The following is a 16,346-nucleotide window of genomic DNA, read 5'->3' as shown; positions in this document are numbered from 1 at the left end:
CAATTGGAGTTTCTTTTAACTTGCTCAGTCTTTGGGTGTAAACATAATACAAGGGGGTTATGTTTTTTGGTATGATGTGCAAAGCACTAATCGTTGAGTGCTAAAGAGTTGTCTTATAAGCTTTGGTTCAAGATCAGTCAGCTGGCCTGTGCCCACAAAATTGAATCCATGAGTTCTCAAGATACCAGGTCTCTAATGTCTGGCTGCTGAACATTTCAGAAATGCTCAAAGCAGTATGTTCCTGTGGCTAAGGATCTGGTTTTTGACATAAGTGCCGTTTTGTGTGCTTCCCACCAGTAACACCCATTCATTGATACATAAAATACAAGAGCTGGACTTGGCTTACAGCAACTGTATTACATATGTATATGTGTGTGTGTGTGTGTGTGTGTGCGTGCGTGTGTGTGTGTGTTTAAATTCCAACTAGTCAACATACAGTGCCATATTAGTTTCAGGTATAGAATTCAGTGACTCAGCACTTCCATACATCACCTGGTGCTCATCACGATAAGGGCCCTCCTTCATCCGCATCACCTGTCTCACCCATCTCCCCCACCGACCTTCCCTCTGGTAGCCAGCAGTTTGCTCTCTAGAGTTAAGAGTCTGCTTCTTGGTTTTCCTCTCTCTTTCCCGTTCTTTGTTTTATTTTTTTTTAATTCCACATATGAGTGAAATCATATGGTATTTGTCTTTTCTCTGCCTGACTTATTTCACTTAGCATAATACACTCTAGCTCCAACCATATCATTGCAAATGGCAAGATTTCATTCTTTTTGATGGATGAGTAATATTCCATTATAGATATATACCACTTCTTTCTCCGTTCATCAGTTGATGGACATTTGGGCTCTTTCCACAATCTGGCTATTGGGCAACTGTATTATCTATTGCTGCATAACAAATTACTCCAAACCCAGCAGCTTAAAACAATAATAAATATTATATCAGAGTTTCTGGGGGTCAGAGATTTAGAAGTGGATGAGCTGGGTGGTTCTGGTCTGGGGTCCCTCATGAGGTTGCAGTCAAAATGTCAGCTGGGACCACAATCCTCTAAAGTCTTAACAAAGACTGAAAGATCCACTAACAAGATGGTGTACTCATGCCACTGGTTAATGGGTGATGACTGTTATCAGAAGACCTTGGTGCTTTCCCATGTGGACCTTACCAGTGGGCTGCTTTTGTGCCCTCACAACACGGTGGCTGGCTTCCCCCAGAGCAAGTAATCCAAGAGACAGCAAGGTGGAACCTGCAGTGGTTTTTATGACCTAGCCTTAGAAGTCACACTCTGTCATTTCTGTTATGGCACTGATTACCCATGTCAGTCCTGTTCGGTATTGGATGGGACTACGTACGGGTATGACTACCAGGAGGCAAGATTTACTGGGGGCCATCTGGGAGGATGCCTGCAATAGCATCCTTCTTTTTATAACTTTTTTATTATGTTAGTCACCATACAGTACATTATTAGTTTTTGATGTAGTGTTCCATGATTCATTGTTTGCGGATAACACCCAGTGCTCCATGCAATGCATGCCCTCCTTAATACTCATCACTGGGCTCACCCGTCTTCTAACCCACTTTCCTCTAAAACCTTCAGTTTGATTCCTGGAGTCTACAGTCTCTCATGGTTCGTCTCCCCCTCTGACCTCCCCCGCTTCATTTTGCCCTTCCTTCTCCTAATGTCTGTTTTTTTAAAACCAATGAGAACACTGAGGTCCAGAGAAGTGAGGTTTGCCCAAAGTCACGTAGCCTTAACATTTCAATATTTGTTTTTCTTTCAACCCCACCGATCCTTACCACCCACAGTTTCTTGTATTTATTTAAAACACCAAATGTTGTTTATCTTTGGGAAGATTGGAAAGATTTTTTCCAAATGTGAAGCCAGTTTCCCTGATGTTTTAACAGAGGAAGCCTTCAGAAACCAGACAATGTATAAGCCAAGTGTATATTCCAAGCACTCAGGGAAGGTTTTTCTTCACTTCCTTGAGTCATTAGGGAGGAAGTGCTCCAGAAGGAGGGAGAAAAAAAGCAGAACCTCTAAGGGAAGGCAAATCCAGAAGACAACTAAAAATCCAGTGTTCGAGGAATAAATTTTACCTTTTGCATGCTGTTCTCACTCCTCGGCTTATTTCCATATTATGATGTTTCCCTGCTCTTTCTTTTGATTTCTGAGGGTGAAACAAGAACAAGAAAAGAAGAAATAAGGAAAGAGCAGAGACAATCCCCCCAAATCAAACCAATGGCAAGGCCACCCTCCTTAGGAATTTGGTTTTCATTAATCCCAGATAAAGGGCAGTGATCTGGCCAGAGGGACTCCCTAGGAGAATACAGAATTTTTTTTTCTGGAAAAACTGTCTCTGTCTCTGAAAACACACACACACACACACACACACACACACATGCACGCAGACACACACACACACTTAGATTTTTAAGCACAAAACCCGGAACTGATCAACATTATCAGTTCTTATCTCTTGAGGATCCTCTTTGAAATGGCCATCTTCTAAGAAAGACAACAAGAAAGAAACCTTTTCTTTATTCTCTGTTCCTTTTCTGTCAGTTAAAAAATGACAAGGCCTGTCATCTCTGATCACTGTAACTAGTCAGGAGACAGGACGACTCTCTCCCTGCCTGACCTATTTTGTCTAATGGGGCCCACTCCTTTGCCCTCTGCCACGCTACCTTCTCTCCTGAGTTCCATTTATAGCAGGGCTTCATTAATGGTTAAATCGTTAGGAGCAGATCTGTCTCCTTCCCAAGGCTTATTTCCCCTATTCAATAAATTAAGCCTTGGGATTGGAGAGACTGTCCATTTCTGCTCTATTTAAGCTCACATTCTTCCTAACCCACAAAATACTGCGAACTGACAGGTGAGAGCTTGGTATTAGTTCCCAGTGCCTGCCCAGCAGTCTGTGGTCACTTGCGATTTGTTTCGTATTTAGTTCTCCGAGTAATGCTTGTGTGACCTATGGGAATTTTCCTAAGCCCTTGATGAAAGTCTCGCATCTGGAGCTGAAATGCTTCAGCTTCACTGAGGAGCCCTTGGGCCTTTGTTAATGGCGAAGTGCCTCCTTCCTCAATCCTAAGGCAAGAGCCCTTGGACAAGTGCTAGGAGGTTCTGACATGTTTGACCCCTCTCCTCACCTTGAAAGAAGGTTTGCAAAACTCCATTCACCCGCCATTCTTGCTGCTGTCACACAGGTGACCTCACCGAACAACTGGAGCATTAATGGCCCACAGCTGTCAAAGTGACCTGTGCACTTCAGTTCTCAAAGCCTTTTCTCACTTGTTTTTAGTTGCCAGAGCCCTGCAGTCAACAGACATTTAAAAAGAAAAGAAAAGAAAAGAAAAAAGAAAAATCAGAAAAGTGATATGTCACTGCCTGCTGAACATCCTTCAATGGCTCCCCACTACCCCCAGGGCCCGCGTGAACTGGCTCATACTCACCAGTTTTTCCCCATCTTGCATTTCGGTTCCGCTCAGAGCATTCCTTGCTCCAACCCTAGCGAACTTCTCCCAGTTCATGGAGGTGCCATGCTGACACGAGGCTGCTACACATGCTCAGAATATTCTTCTCAAGTCTTTCTCCCATACCCATTACTGGCTGCCTCCTACTCCTCATTGAGTCTCAGTTGAAATAGACTTTCTGAAAAGCCCTTCCATGGCCTCTTAACTGGATAGCACTCACAGCGACTACCATTTATTTTATTATGACTGTCCTTCTAGACGTTCAGTTTCTTGAATGGGAATAACGTGTCCCTTAGGGTAGCCACAGTGCCTAATACCTCTTCTCACGTATGATGTAATCAAATTAAAGCCAGGCATTTTAGTGTCCACCTTAAGACCATTTAAGCACATCTAAGCCCCAAGCCACATCTGAAAGAAGCATAAATTGGTTGCCAAAAATGGCCTCAAAAATGAATGCAGATTTCATCTAAGCAGGATTTACATTGTAAAACACATGGTAGAACTAGCCCAAAAGTCTCTTGACTGGATTCGTGATCAGCCCAAGATCCCTTTACCCTTCAGACCTCTTACCCCACTATCTCTTCATTATTTCCCTGAAGCCCAATTATCCACTGACTGCCCCAGCTGTTCTTTTTTTCTGAAATTTCAACTCAGGACACTTGTTTCAATTCTCCACTCCAGCCACTCAGACCTCCACCAACCATCGGCACCACAACGAGCTTCAAGCCAGGATGACAAAGACTGAATCTTGCTTGGAAGGCAAAGGGGAGGAAGGGAGGTGTTGACTTAGAAGCTTTTTTGTGGGACTTGTGAGCTTTTTTTCCCCTTCTTTTGCTACATGGGAGGCACTCTGCTAAATGCTTTAATAAGTTATGCTCCCGACAACCCTATACGCTTGATACTATTAGTTCCCTGCACTTCAAAAGAACACCTGCCCAAGGAGACGCAGCTAGGAAGCAGGAGAGCCGGGATCTGAAGGCAGAGTCTACACTAAAATGTCTCCACAGTAGGTACTCGGTAAGCATTAGCTGAGCATTTAAACAGGGTCCCACCTGGGAACCATTCTGGTGGCTGGCAAGGCAAAAGGGTGTGGACCCCTCCTCTGATGAACTGATTGCAAGTACATGTCAAAGCTTTATTTCAAAGTTGTTTAAAGAAGGGGAGGAGGAGATACAGGCTTCCAGTCATGAGCTGCATAAGTCACGGGGATGAAGGTACAGCCCAGGGAACAGAATCAGTGGTACTGTAGGCATTGCACGGTGACAGACGCTAGCTATACCTGTGAGCACAGCATAGCACAGAGACTTGTTGAAACACTATTCTGCCCACCTGAAACTAATGTAACACTGGGCGTCCACCAAACTTCAATAAAACAAACAAAAACAATGTTGCTTAAAGAGGCTTCAAAAGGCTAGTAATAGGAAATAATGTGGTTAGGTAACCCTGTTAGACCAGATAGGAGTGGTCATTAAACCCTGTTACAAGGCTAATTTAGTGAGGTAGGTAAGTTAATTTCCCAGGAAGGGCTCTTAATCTAATTAAAGTTGATCAGAAAATCATTCTTATGTTTTATCAGAAATGCACCAGAAGGGACGACTCATCACACCAGAGCACCCAGCTGTCCCAGCTCAGGTTTGGGATCATTTTCTTTCACAGAAGCGTTTCTCAACCTCAGCAATATTCACATTTGGGCAGGATGACTCTTCCGGGTGGGGGTTTTCCAGGCCCTGGAGGATAATTAGAGCATCCCTGGACTCTACCCACCAGATGCCAGGGACACCTCCTCCTTCTGGACATCGGAACCAAGAATGTTTCTACATATTGCCACATGGCCATGGGCGGGGGCAAAACACCACCCCACACATTGAGAAGGACTCTTCTAGAGCCTGGGTTCTCAAAGTGTAGTCCACAGACCGAAAGTAACGGCATCTCTCGGAAGGCTGCTAGAAATACACAACCGAGGCCCCACCCCAGACCTCCTGAGTCAGAATCTGCAGTTTAACTGGATCCCTGGGTGCTTCCTATGGACATTAAGACTGAGAAGCCCTTCTAGGCCAGTGGTTCTCAACCCTGCCTAAGCACGAGAGGCTGATGTTCATAATATATATATATGTATTTTAAAGGTTTTATTTATTTGACAGAGAGAGATATCACAAGTAGACAGAGAGGCAGGCAGAGAGAGAGAGGGAAGCAGGCTCTCTGCCGAGCAGAGAGCCTGATGGCGGGGCTCGATCCCAGGACCCTGAGATCATGACCTAAGCCGGAGGCAGAGGCTTTAACCCACTGAGCCACCCAGGCGCCCCTGGGGCCTTGGGATTTTTAAAAAAAACCTCTCCATGAGATTCTAACTTGCAGCCAAGTTTATGCTTCTTGTTCTGGGTAGTTTAAAAACAACCTGCCCTACAGCTTTGGGAGTGATTTCCAAAAGCCTATAAATGTGACCTTACATCTCCAAAGGGATGCTTCTTTCCTTCCCATGAATATCCTTCTTTTTTGACCTCTTACCCCTTTTAAGATGATAGAATTCAAGTCCTTTAATGATGGTTTCAAAAGGTAGGGTCTGGCTGTAACCAACTTAAAATCATGGCTGGAATAATTTGGGGGAAAGAAAATGAAGGCACTGGTTTAACCTTCCCTAGGTAACTTCTTAAAGAAGTAAAAGCCATATAGTCAGTGGTACTGTCATAGCGCTATCTGGTGGCAGACAGGAGCTACACTTGTGAGCATAGCATAATGGATAGACTTGTCCAATCGCATATGTTGTACACTTGAAGCTAATGTGACATCGTGTGGCAACTACACTCAAATAAAAAAAAAACTTTTAAAACTTTAATTAAAAAAAGAAGAGCCAGCAGAATCATCTTTCAAAATCTTACTAATTAAAAAAAAAATGTCTGTACTTGAAAAAAATCCAAACGTTAAACAGCAAGCTCTATCAAGAAAATTGTTTTGCATGAAATGTGCAATTATATAAAGAGCCCATGAAAATTGGGAAGCAAAACACTAACACCTTAATAGATAAACAGATAAAGGAAATGAACTCACAATTCACAAAAGTGGATGTATAATTAGAGAAGCATGAGAAAATGTGCAGCCTTGCTAGTAATCAAAGGGATACTCCATGAAAAAAGAGTTACCAATTTTCCTCTTATAATATTCACCAAGAGGAGTGGGAAAATGATCATGAAACAGACGCCTGCTTATTCCTTCCATAGATACTGAGAGTCTTCTGTATAGGAGGCACCCCACTAGCCTACACAATGAGGGTGTGGGGCTTAGTAAATAGAGAAAGTTCCAGCCATGACAAATTTCTATCTCCCCCAGCCCAGTTAGGCCTTGATGGAAGCCATCCTAAAGAAAATGTTCATGTGGAAAAAGCTTTGTTCATTTATGATAGCAAAACTGATTAAAAACCCAAATACCCATTAATAGGATTATGATTAAGTAAACTCTAGGGTGTCCACTTGATGAAATACTACAGACACTATTTGTGAATTAATGAATGATTAATGAAAAAAGAATACAAACATTAGAAAACCAGAAGAGTGATTCAGTAACAAAGTCAATTTTGAAAACACTACATAGTGTCATCCCCACCACCCAAAACACACAATATACATCTGTCATATTTAAAGCTCTGAGGATAAAAGATCTGTATGTACTCTGTAAACTCTAGAACACTTATGGAAGAAATTGAACCTGACACAAAGAAATGGGAAAGTGTTCCATGCTGATGGGTTGGAAGAACAAACATTTTTAAACATCTATACTACTCAAAGCAATCTAGTTAGTATCCAAAATCTAAAAAGAACTTATTAAACTCAACACCCCCAAACCAAATAATCCAGTTAAGAAATGGGCAGAAGACATGATGAGACACTTTTCCAAAGACATCCAGATGGCTAACAGACACATGACAAGATGCCCAACATCAATCATCTTTAGGGAAATACAAATCCAAACCATGATGAGATACCACCTCACGCCAGTCAGGATGGCTAAAATTAACAACACAACAAATAACAGGTGTTGGCCAGGATGCGGAGAGAGGGGAACCCTCTTACACTGTTGGTGGGAATGCAAGTGGGTACAGCCACTCTGGAGAACAGTATGGAGGTTCCTCAAAAAGTTAAAAATAGAGCTACTCTACAATCCAGCAATTTCACTACTCAGTATTTACCCAAAAGATATAAAAATACAGATTCAAAGGGATACATGCACCCTGATGTCGATAGCAGCATTATCAACAACAATAGACAATCTATGGAGAATGCCGAAATGTCTATTGACTGATGAATGCATAAAGAAGGTGTGGTGGATATATACAATGGGATACTATGCAGCCATCAAAAAGAATGAAATCTTGCCATTTGCAATGATGCAGATGGAGCTAGGGTGTATTATTCTAAGCGAAGTAAGTCAGTCAGTCAGAGAAAGGCATACAATTTGATCTCACTCATATGTGGAGTTTAAGAAAAAAAAATAGATGAACATATGGGAAAGGGGAACAACAGGAGAGTGAAACAAGCCATAAGGACTCTTAATCATAGAAAACAAACCAAGGGTTGCTGGAAGGAGAGGGGTAGGGTATGGGCTAGGCTAGCTGGGTGATGGGGATTAAAGAGGGCACTTGTGATGAGCACTGGGTGTTGTATGTAAGTGATAAATCACGGAGTTCTACTCCTGAAACTAATATTGCACTGTATGTTAACTAATTAGAGTTTAAATTAAAAAATGAAAGAAAATAAAGCTCTGAGCCACCGTAAAACTTAGAAAATGCTTTATCTTTGTTTTTAACCCAGTCTTTTTCCATTTATCTGACCATGGCAAGTTTTTTTTTTTTTTCTCTTCCTTTCCTTTTCTTTCAAAAGTGAAACTTGTTTTATTGTCTCTTGGAACTTGTATTTCTCAAATAAACCAACAAACCAACCAACCTTTGAGGATATGCTGGCAGATCCAGTAGTGTTGAAAAGCTATGTACAAATAAAAGTCAAACATGGTATACACACATACATAGAAAAACATCCATCAGGCTGTTCCCTTAAGATTTGTGCATTTACTCGACAAAAAAAATATTAAAAAAGAAATACTGCTAAATTCTGAGAAGGCAAGAAATATTTTTTAAGCTGTATTTTGGTGTCCATTAGAACAAGTAAAAGAACATTTAAGTCTAATTATTGATACACTACAGACATATTTCTTTGTATCAGTTGTTCCTGCAAGGTGTCCCGAATAACATCAATACATACAGATGACTTGTGCCCATTTTATATGAGTTTTGAAAAAGAGTTTTAGCACTGGGGAAAGAGCTCCAGACAGGCTTTTTAATCCTGGACCAGCCATTAATTAGTTTGTGTGATTTTGGACCAGTGATTCAAACCCTCTGGATTTTAATTTCCTAATTTCTAAAATGAGGAGCAATTCTAGTTCTGCTCATCTTCAAAAAGTTTTAAAGCTTTGTAGTTCTATCTTTGCCTGACAGAACATCAAATGCTAGGTTTTTATTTGAATACTGAGTCCTTGGACCTCTTGGTACCATCATCAGTTACTGCAAAAACAAACAAAAAAGGTCAGTCAGCTCTAAGGTCATCTCCATGGCAATATGTTTTACAGGGCACCTTAGAAGAGAGAGACAGAGAGCAGTAGATTTATTTTATTGGTTCTGTTAACCTTATGTCAAGTAATTGGTTTACCATTTGGATGTTCCAGAACTTGTGACTGCCATAGATCTGTTGCCAGATGTTTCTAAAGAGGATGTTGGATATTTCTGATGCAAGCACCATTGTCTCTAGGCCTTGAATGCTCAGGCCTAAACAACACAGAAGGGGGTCGCCATCTTTGGAACCTCTGAGAACCTCTTGGATAGGATACCAGTCTACTCCATTTGTTTTATCACTTTGCCTACGGTTGGTGCTGGTGAGCTGTGCTTTGCGTGGGAAATCTTGGGTCAGTGTTTCTCCAGAAAGTCACTGTCCCCCTTAGAAACAGGGAGGTCTGTGCTCTGCTGGATGGAGAGACACTGACCACAAAATCAGGGGCTGCCAGTCATGACTGATCTCGTTGGCCCCTTTCTCTGCTAAAATCTCCTCAAACAAGCTCAATGTTGTCTCAGCTGCCGGCTGTCAACTCTGGCTTGATTATCCAGTACAACAAGTTCTCAATACAACAGGATTAACCAGAAACAAAACAAGACAAAACAAAACAAAACAAAAAAACCCAAAACCTTCTGAACTTGTTTTACTGAGATTTAACCTGGACACACATTTTCCCTTTTCTTTACTCAAATTCTCCATGTCCAGCACAGGACACTGTTTGAATCTGGATTTTAGGTGCAGAATTTTGAAAAAAAAAAATCCTGCTGTTTGTGCTTTTTCTCATCTTCCCCGCTTTTACTAGTTGTTGGTAGAAACTTTCAGTTTTCGCTTTCTCCACCAAAGGCTTCCTGAGGGACAAAAGCCAATTTGGGTGGATGCTTCATGGTTTAAGAAAAATGTTTTTAAAGTTTTTACTTCAAGTTTTGTTTCTTTTACCTTAGGAGTGGCTGCTTGGGATCAAAGAGAATTCTGGGTTTGGAGTTAAGTGCGGTGCACTTCCTCCTGCTTCCCTGACCCTGGCGCGGGAGGTTCCAGAGCACCCCGGGTGTAGTTTGTACCCCCTTCCTCCCCACGCGGGCATCGGCAGAGGCCACTGTGTGTGAACGTTCTGTATCAACTCAGAGGACCCTACCGACGCCCTCTAACCAATTCCAAAGCTTCTGCCAGTTGGCACCGGGGGCATGGTTAGCCATTGATTGCATATGGAACCAAACAGAGTACGAGGTACACCCTTTCTCTTGACGACTTTTGAGTGTCACTGTGTTTATGGCTCTCTGATTTAGCACCCCCTAGGAGGAAGTAATCACTGCACAGTCCCCGAGTGTCTGGTTAAAGGACTAAAGGCAGACAAGTGTTGAGTGGACTCTGTTTCATAAATGATGTATGAGGGACCGTGGTCACTATGACTAACACAGCTATAAATGGGTCATGGCAAGGCGTAAACATCACATGCTCCTCAGCCTGGACTTAGGGTGACACTGGGGAGACATGTGGTATCATCACCCTGTACCAACCAAAGTGTGTTCTTCCTAAGTGTAAACTGGAAGTGGGGCCCGTGTCTTTTTGATTTGGGTACAAAAGGTGCGTGGGGTATCTGGAGAGTGGCTTTTCAGCAGGGTGCCTGATAGCCCCCATCGTTCTTACGAATGTCCCTACAGGAGGACAGGACACAGCCCAGTAGCTGACAGCTGCTCTCTAGGCAGCAAAGTGGCGTGGCCCGGGATGCCGCCCAACACACTTGCATTCCAATAACCCGACAAACAAGTGTGCTTTGCAGCATGAGCACTTTCAGCTCTGGATCCTCTCCCATTGTTCCCATTTGTAAAATTGAGCCCTGACCCCAATTCTCCAAATTCCTGCATTCTGGTATTCTGGTAACTGACAGGTATTCTGAGAATACACTGAGTCCCACAAGGCCAAGGATGGAGTCTCTGGTCCTTTGGGGACTTGGCAGGGCTGGAAGGACCATATGTGACCATAGCCATATGCAGTGTCCTGTGTCCAGGGTTGCTGGGTCCTCTTGGATTCCACTACGACCCAGGAGGGAGAAGGAAAGCTGGGGGGGGGGGGCAGGGTTGTCTGCAGAAGGACAAATGCCATGACTCCACTGTCCCATCAGCTGCCTCCTGCCTGGCTCCTTCTAGAAGGGAGAACATAGTTCACACTGTAGATTAAGTGAAGTAACTGTGTCAAGCAGCACACATTAGGTGGTCAGGACTGACACCATCAGTGGCTTCTCCACCCCCATATGAAGCACAGGCCAGTGATTTGGGCACAGGGACCCCCTCTTCCACCAGCTTCCACATGCTTCCCATGGCTTGTGGGCACGGCAAGTGAAGGGGAAAGCGCACAGTTCCCCTGGGAAGTGTGTTGCACAAAGAATTCCACGCATTTATTTTTCTAAGCCATCTGGCTCTCTTACAGTGGCAACGATGATCTGGGAAGACTGGGTCAACATTTGCCTGTGTTTCCAAAACTGTCTTAAAATCAGAGGTCCACAAGCTGACCCCAGTCATGGGGTCCCTGAAGGATTATGGTAAATGGTTCATCCTATACGTCTCGGTCTGGCCATAATTTCATCCGCTGGGGACATATGTGGTGGTCAAAGTCCAGATCAAGCCTGTCGCAGAAATGGCTTCCATTTCTGGGTTGCAGATGGCACTTCACAGTCTGGACACTTCTGGGAGAGAAATCACACCTCACAGAAGATGCGTCAGTGACAATTTGCTATGACTCATCACTCCCTCCATGCTGCTCAGAGAAGCCGAAGGAATGTCTCAGCTTTGAGTGCAGATTGTTGTGGGTCTCTCATTAAGCCAGAGGGACTGGCCGTATGTCACCTAGCACAGTCACCACAGCAGTCAGATGGCTTGAGCGGCCCATGATGGGGCCGGAGCCGGGTCCCAGGGCGGGTGTGACAGCACCACAGTGACCCAGCACATCAAATCAACACTCCTGGGGTACCTGCGCAGTCTCTCGCTCATTCCTGCTGCCTCATGCTGATGGATGTGGTTTTGGCTGTAAGTGCAAGTCTAGTTCTCCTCCTGTTCTCACGTCCCCGATGGTCCCGCTCGTCAGTCCTCAGGGCCCTGCTGTGGGCCAGGTGCTGTGATAGGCAGTGGGATGTGGAAATGAATAGGACATGTCCACACACTCCCGGAGGTGACAGCTTCGTGGCAGGACAGCTATGTAGAAAAGACAAGAGAGGCCAGAGAGGACGCCTAGAACAGATAATTACCACGTAGCGTGCTATGTGGAGAGTCATGGTCAGAAGCCAGGGGCCAGGGGACTCTAGTCCAAAGTTATAAGCTCAGAGGGAGAGGCCTCAGGGCTCTTCTCATGTTACAGAAGCAGTAGGTGTCCGACAAACCCGGAGTGTGGTGTGCACGAGGGACAGTGCTCAGATACAAACCAGGTGGAAGGCCCGGATGAGGCTGCGAAGTAGCTGGTCAACAAAATGCAGTTCAGCCAGAGGTCCTGCACTGGGAAGGAATTGGTATCTTGTTTCTTCTTGGTGACTGGCATGGACCAAAGACTGAGTTTCTTAAAAAAAAAAAAGCTAAAGAAATATGAGAGCCTGTGCTGACTGCTGTTGGTCATGTTTTCAGCTGTATAATTATTAATCTTCCCCTCTCTTTGCCTCTGGTTTGCATACCATCCAGAACTTCCCTGTTAGAGGTGTGGAAAAAGCCCCGGATTCAAAACACCTGAGTTCAAGTGTTGCCAGCTGTGAGACTTGGAGCCCACTCCCTTTGCCTTTTGACCTCTATGTATTTCATCTCAGCAATGAGCACAGGCATACTTTGGAGACACTGTGGGTTTGCTTCCAGACCACTGCAATCAAGTGACTGAAATGAACTTTTTGGTTTCCCAAAACATGACTTATAAAAGTCATGTTTACACTATTTTGCAGTCCATTAAGTGTGGACTAGCATTAGGTCGAAAAAACCAATATACATGCCTTATATAAAATACTTTATTGCTACAAAACTGCTAACCATCATCCGAGCTTTCAGCAAGTTGTACTCTTTTTGCTGGTGGAGGGTCTTGCCTTGGTATGGATGGCTGCTGACAGATCAGGGCATTGCGGGCTGAAAGTTGGGGTGGCTGTGGCCACTTCTTAAAACAAGACGAGAGTGAAGTCTGCCTCAACCAAGGACTTTTCCTTTATCTCGAACAGTTAGAGGCCACTGTAAGGTTATTAACTGGCCTGATTTCCATCGGGTTATGTCTCAGGGAATAGGGAGGTCTGAGGTGAGCGAGACAGGGGGAGGAGTGGAAGAGTCAGAAGGCACACAGCATTTGTTGTTTGCCCCCTTCCATGGGCACGGTACACGGCACCCCGAAGCAATTACAATAGGAATGTCAAACATCATTGATCACAAATCGCCCTGACAAATATAATGATGAGAATGTCTGGACTATTGTGGGAATTTCCAAAACGTGGCAGAGACACGAAGTGAGCAGATGCTGTTGGGCATACGACGCCAACGCATCTGCTCAACACAGGGTTGCTGCAACCCTCGAGTTTGTAAAAAAATGCAGTATCTGCAAAGTGTGATAAAGCGAAGCACAAGAAAACGAGGTGGGTCCATATCAACCGAAACTGTGTGGCAGCAATGCTGTAACTGTTCAATGAGACAATGGGCTCTAAGAAAAAAACACAGGAAAGCAAAGCTTTCTAAAAGACCTCAGCGACTGAACTCTCCTCAGGGCTCCCTGGCCATGACTGTGTCCCATGGCTAACCCTACTTTGAAGAGATACCAGGAGGTAGAGTGTTTGGTCACTAGCCTTTGTAGTAGAGAAAAATAAGGGTGAAGGTAGTTGAGAACGGATGTGGAGAGACCCCCCAGATCTAGTGTCTGCCCCGGCAGCCAGAGATCTTTGTTTGTGTAGTTTTATTTCTCCAGCCACTGACAATAAAAAAAATGTGAGCATTCCAGTTGTTAGAAAAGATTCAACCTGTTCACCTAAGTAAAGGATACAAGGAATGACACCCAGGAATAATGGAAAATAAACGTGTAAATAACGTCAAGTGATCTTTGCATTCCCAGAGACTTTAAAAGAAATGGCACCATATCCATTAGCCAGTGGAGCATAAACAACCCCCCCTCAATCCAATGGCTTAGAACAAAGCCATTTATTACCCTGGATCATAAGTTCATGGCTCAGCTGATTTAGGCTGGGCTCACTTGCGCATCAGTATCAGCTGGGGCTTGGTTGGGGCAGATGAGCTGGGGTGGCTCAGCTGCACATGTTTCTCATTCTTTTCCTGGATCAGCAGGCAGGCCAATGGCAGATGTGCAAGAGAGTTAGCAAACACATGTGACACCTCTTGAGGTCCAGGGTCAGAACTGGCAAACCATCACTTCTGCCTCATCCTGTTGGCTGAAGCAAGTCTCATGGCCAAACTCAGACTCAAGGAATTTATACCCTATCTACGATAGGAGGAAACTAAAAAGTTATATGGCAATGGGATGGCTATAGGGAGGGGTAGAGAACTGGAGCCATGATTGCAAACTTACCACAAGCACCAAAGGTCTTGTCAGTCGTAACCATAAGGTTAACATCATACTGTAATTCTCTCAGAAGGAAGCCATCCTAAGTTAGTTTGGAATTACTTAGATCACTAAAGCCCAAACTGATGGTTATACCTACTCAGAGTTCATGTTACATCCACAGAAACAAGAGATGAAGTTTCCAAGTGAAAATGAGGTCTTCAATTTTGACTTTCACCTATCATACTGACTTTCAAGCTATCCCTAAATGTATCTCATGAAAACAAAACTAATGCTTCCTTTTTTTTTTTTTTTCTTTTTGCAGGCTTGATGTGAAGAACTGAAGAGAAAGAATGGATTCAAATGAGAAAAGCTCATGAAAACATTTTATATATTTGTATGAAGATTATGAGCCTCCTGAATGCCTGAGACTCCAACAGAAATGTCTTGTTTGTACATTTATATCTCTGTCTTCTAGTTGGCTGCACTACTTACTATAATTTATCTTCATGTTTGGCACCTTGCAAAGTAAATCAGCTCAAGAATTCACCAACTGGAGGGTGTGCTTTTGAGGAGGAACAGGATTTTACAGAGAGAGATAAGGCAATATGCATAACAATGATTTTGATAGAAAGTTCTCTACACTGTATTTTGATCAATATTTGGAATGTATTTTAGTTCTTCACATCCTAAATCATATCAATAAACTTTTTATGAGTTCAAACTTGAGTAAATATAAAATGTGAATCTAGATGAAATTAATTTTTCTATCTTCAGATGGCTACATATTCCCCTACACGGAGAGAAATGAGATCTGGGCCAACCAGGGGTGCGTGGGTGGCTTAGTCAGTGAAATGTCTGGCTCTTGGTTTTGGCTCAGGTCATGATTTCATGGGGGCTGAGACGGAGACCCGTGTTGGGCTCCACACTCAGTGGGGAGTCTGCTTGAAGATTCTCCCCCTCTGTTCCTTCCCCCACTAGCACTCTCACTCACTCTCTCTGAAATAAAAAAATAAATTAATAAATATTTAAAAAAAAAGAGCCAGTCAAATCCCACGTTGCTTACAGGGGGCTTCTCCTTCTGAATAACTGGGTACCATGGATAAAACTATGGCTCACCGATGATGGCAAATGAAGTTAAATATTGCCTTAGGAACTGGGCATCGTTGATACTTCTCCTCCAAGAATGACCTTTACAGTGAATGCCTTTTACTTCCATAGAGGCTCGGAAATTTCCTTTGCCCAGATGAGAGAGAGTTCATCAGAAGGCACAACAAAATAAAGCTGAAAGATCAGGATGAAAGAGAGGGGCAGTTCATACCTTAGTCATCCAAAGAAAGGTGAAATGTGTCTCCTATTGCTAAGATGGAGAGTCTTTGTGAAACTTAATCAGTGCCCAACGCTATTATTATAAACCAGAAAGAGCCACCCATGTCCCTCTAGAGTCTTCTGATCTTTCCAAATGCCAGGCGACTTCACAGTGTGAAGACCCGAGGAACCAGATACTGGGAACCACACTATCTTAAAAATTATTTATTTATTTATTTGACAGATGGAGATCACAAGTAGGCAAAGAGGCAGGCAGAGAGAGAAGAGGAAGCAGGCTCCCTGTGGAGCAGACAGCCCGATGTGGGGCTTGATCCCAGGACCCTGGGATCATGGCCTGAGCTGAAGGCAGAGGCTTTAACCCACTGAGCCACACAGGCACCCTGGAACCACACTATCTTAAAGGCTAGTGTGTCACCTGTCTGATATGCAGAGAACCCAGCACCATGACTTTTT

General features: G+C 43.7%; 1 protein-coding gene across 2 annotated transcripts in view; it reads left to right on the top strand.

The window, feature by feature from the left end:
• SMPX (small muscle protein X-linked) overlaps nucleotides 1-15,288 on the top strand; it is a 59,579-nt gene extending 44,291 nt beyond the window's left edge. For both annotated transcript variants that reach the window (XM_059157339.1, XM_059157338.1), the window contains exon 5: nucleotides 14,890-15,288. The gene's annotated coding sequence lies outside the window, so the exon portion shown is untranslated. The remainder of the gene's footprint in view (nucleotides 1-14,889) is intronic.
• Nucleotides 15,289-16,346: the final 1,058 nt, after the last annotated feature.

The sequence above is a fragment of the Mustela lutreola genome, chromosome X, assembly GCF_030435805.1.
Source record: "Mustela lutreola isolate mMusLut2 chromosome X, mMusLut2.pri, whole genome shotgun sequence".
NCBI lineage: Eukaryota > Metazoa > Chordata > Mammalia > Carnivora > Mustelidae > Mustela > Mustela lutreola.
This window is presented reverse-complemented; position numbering and strand designations above follow the sequence as displayed.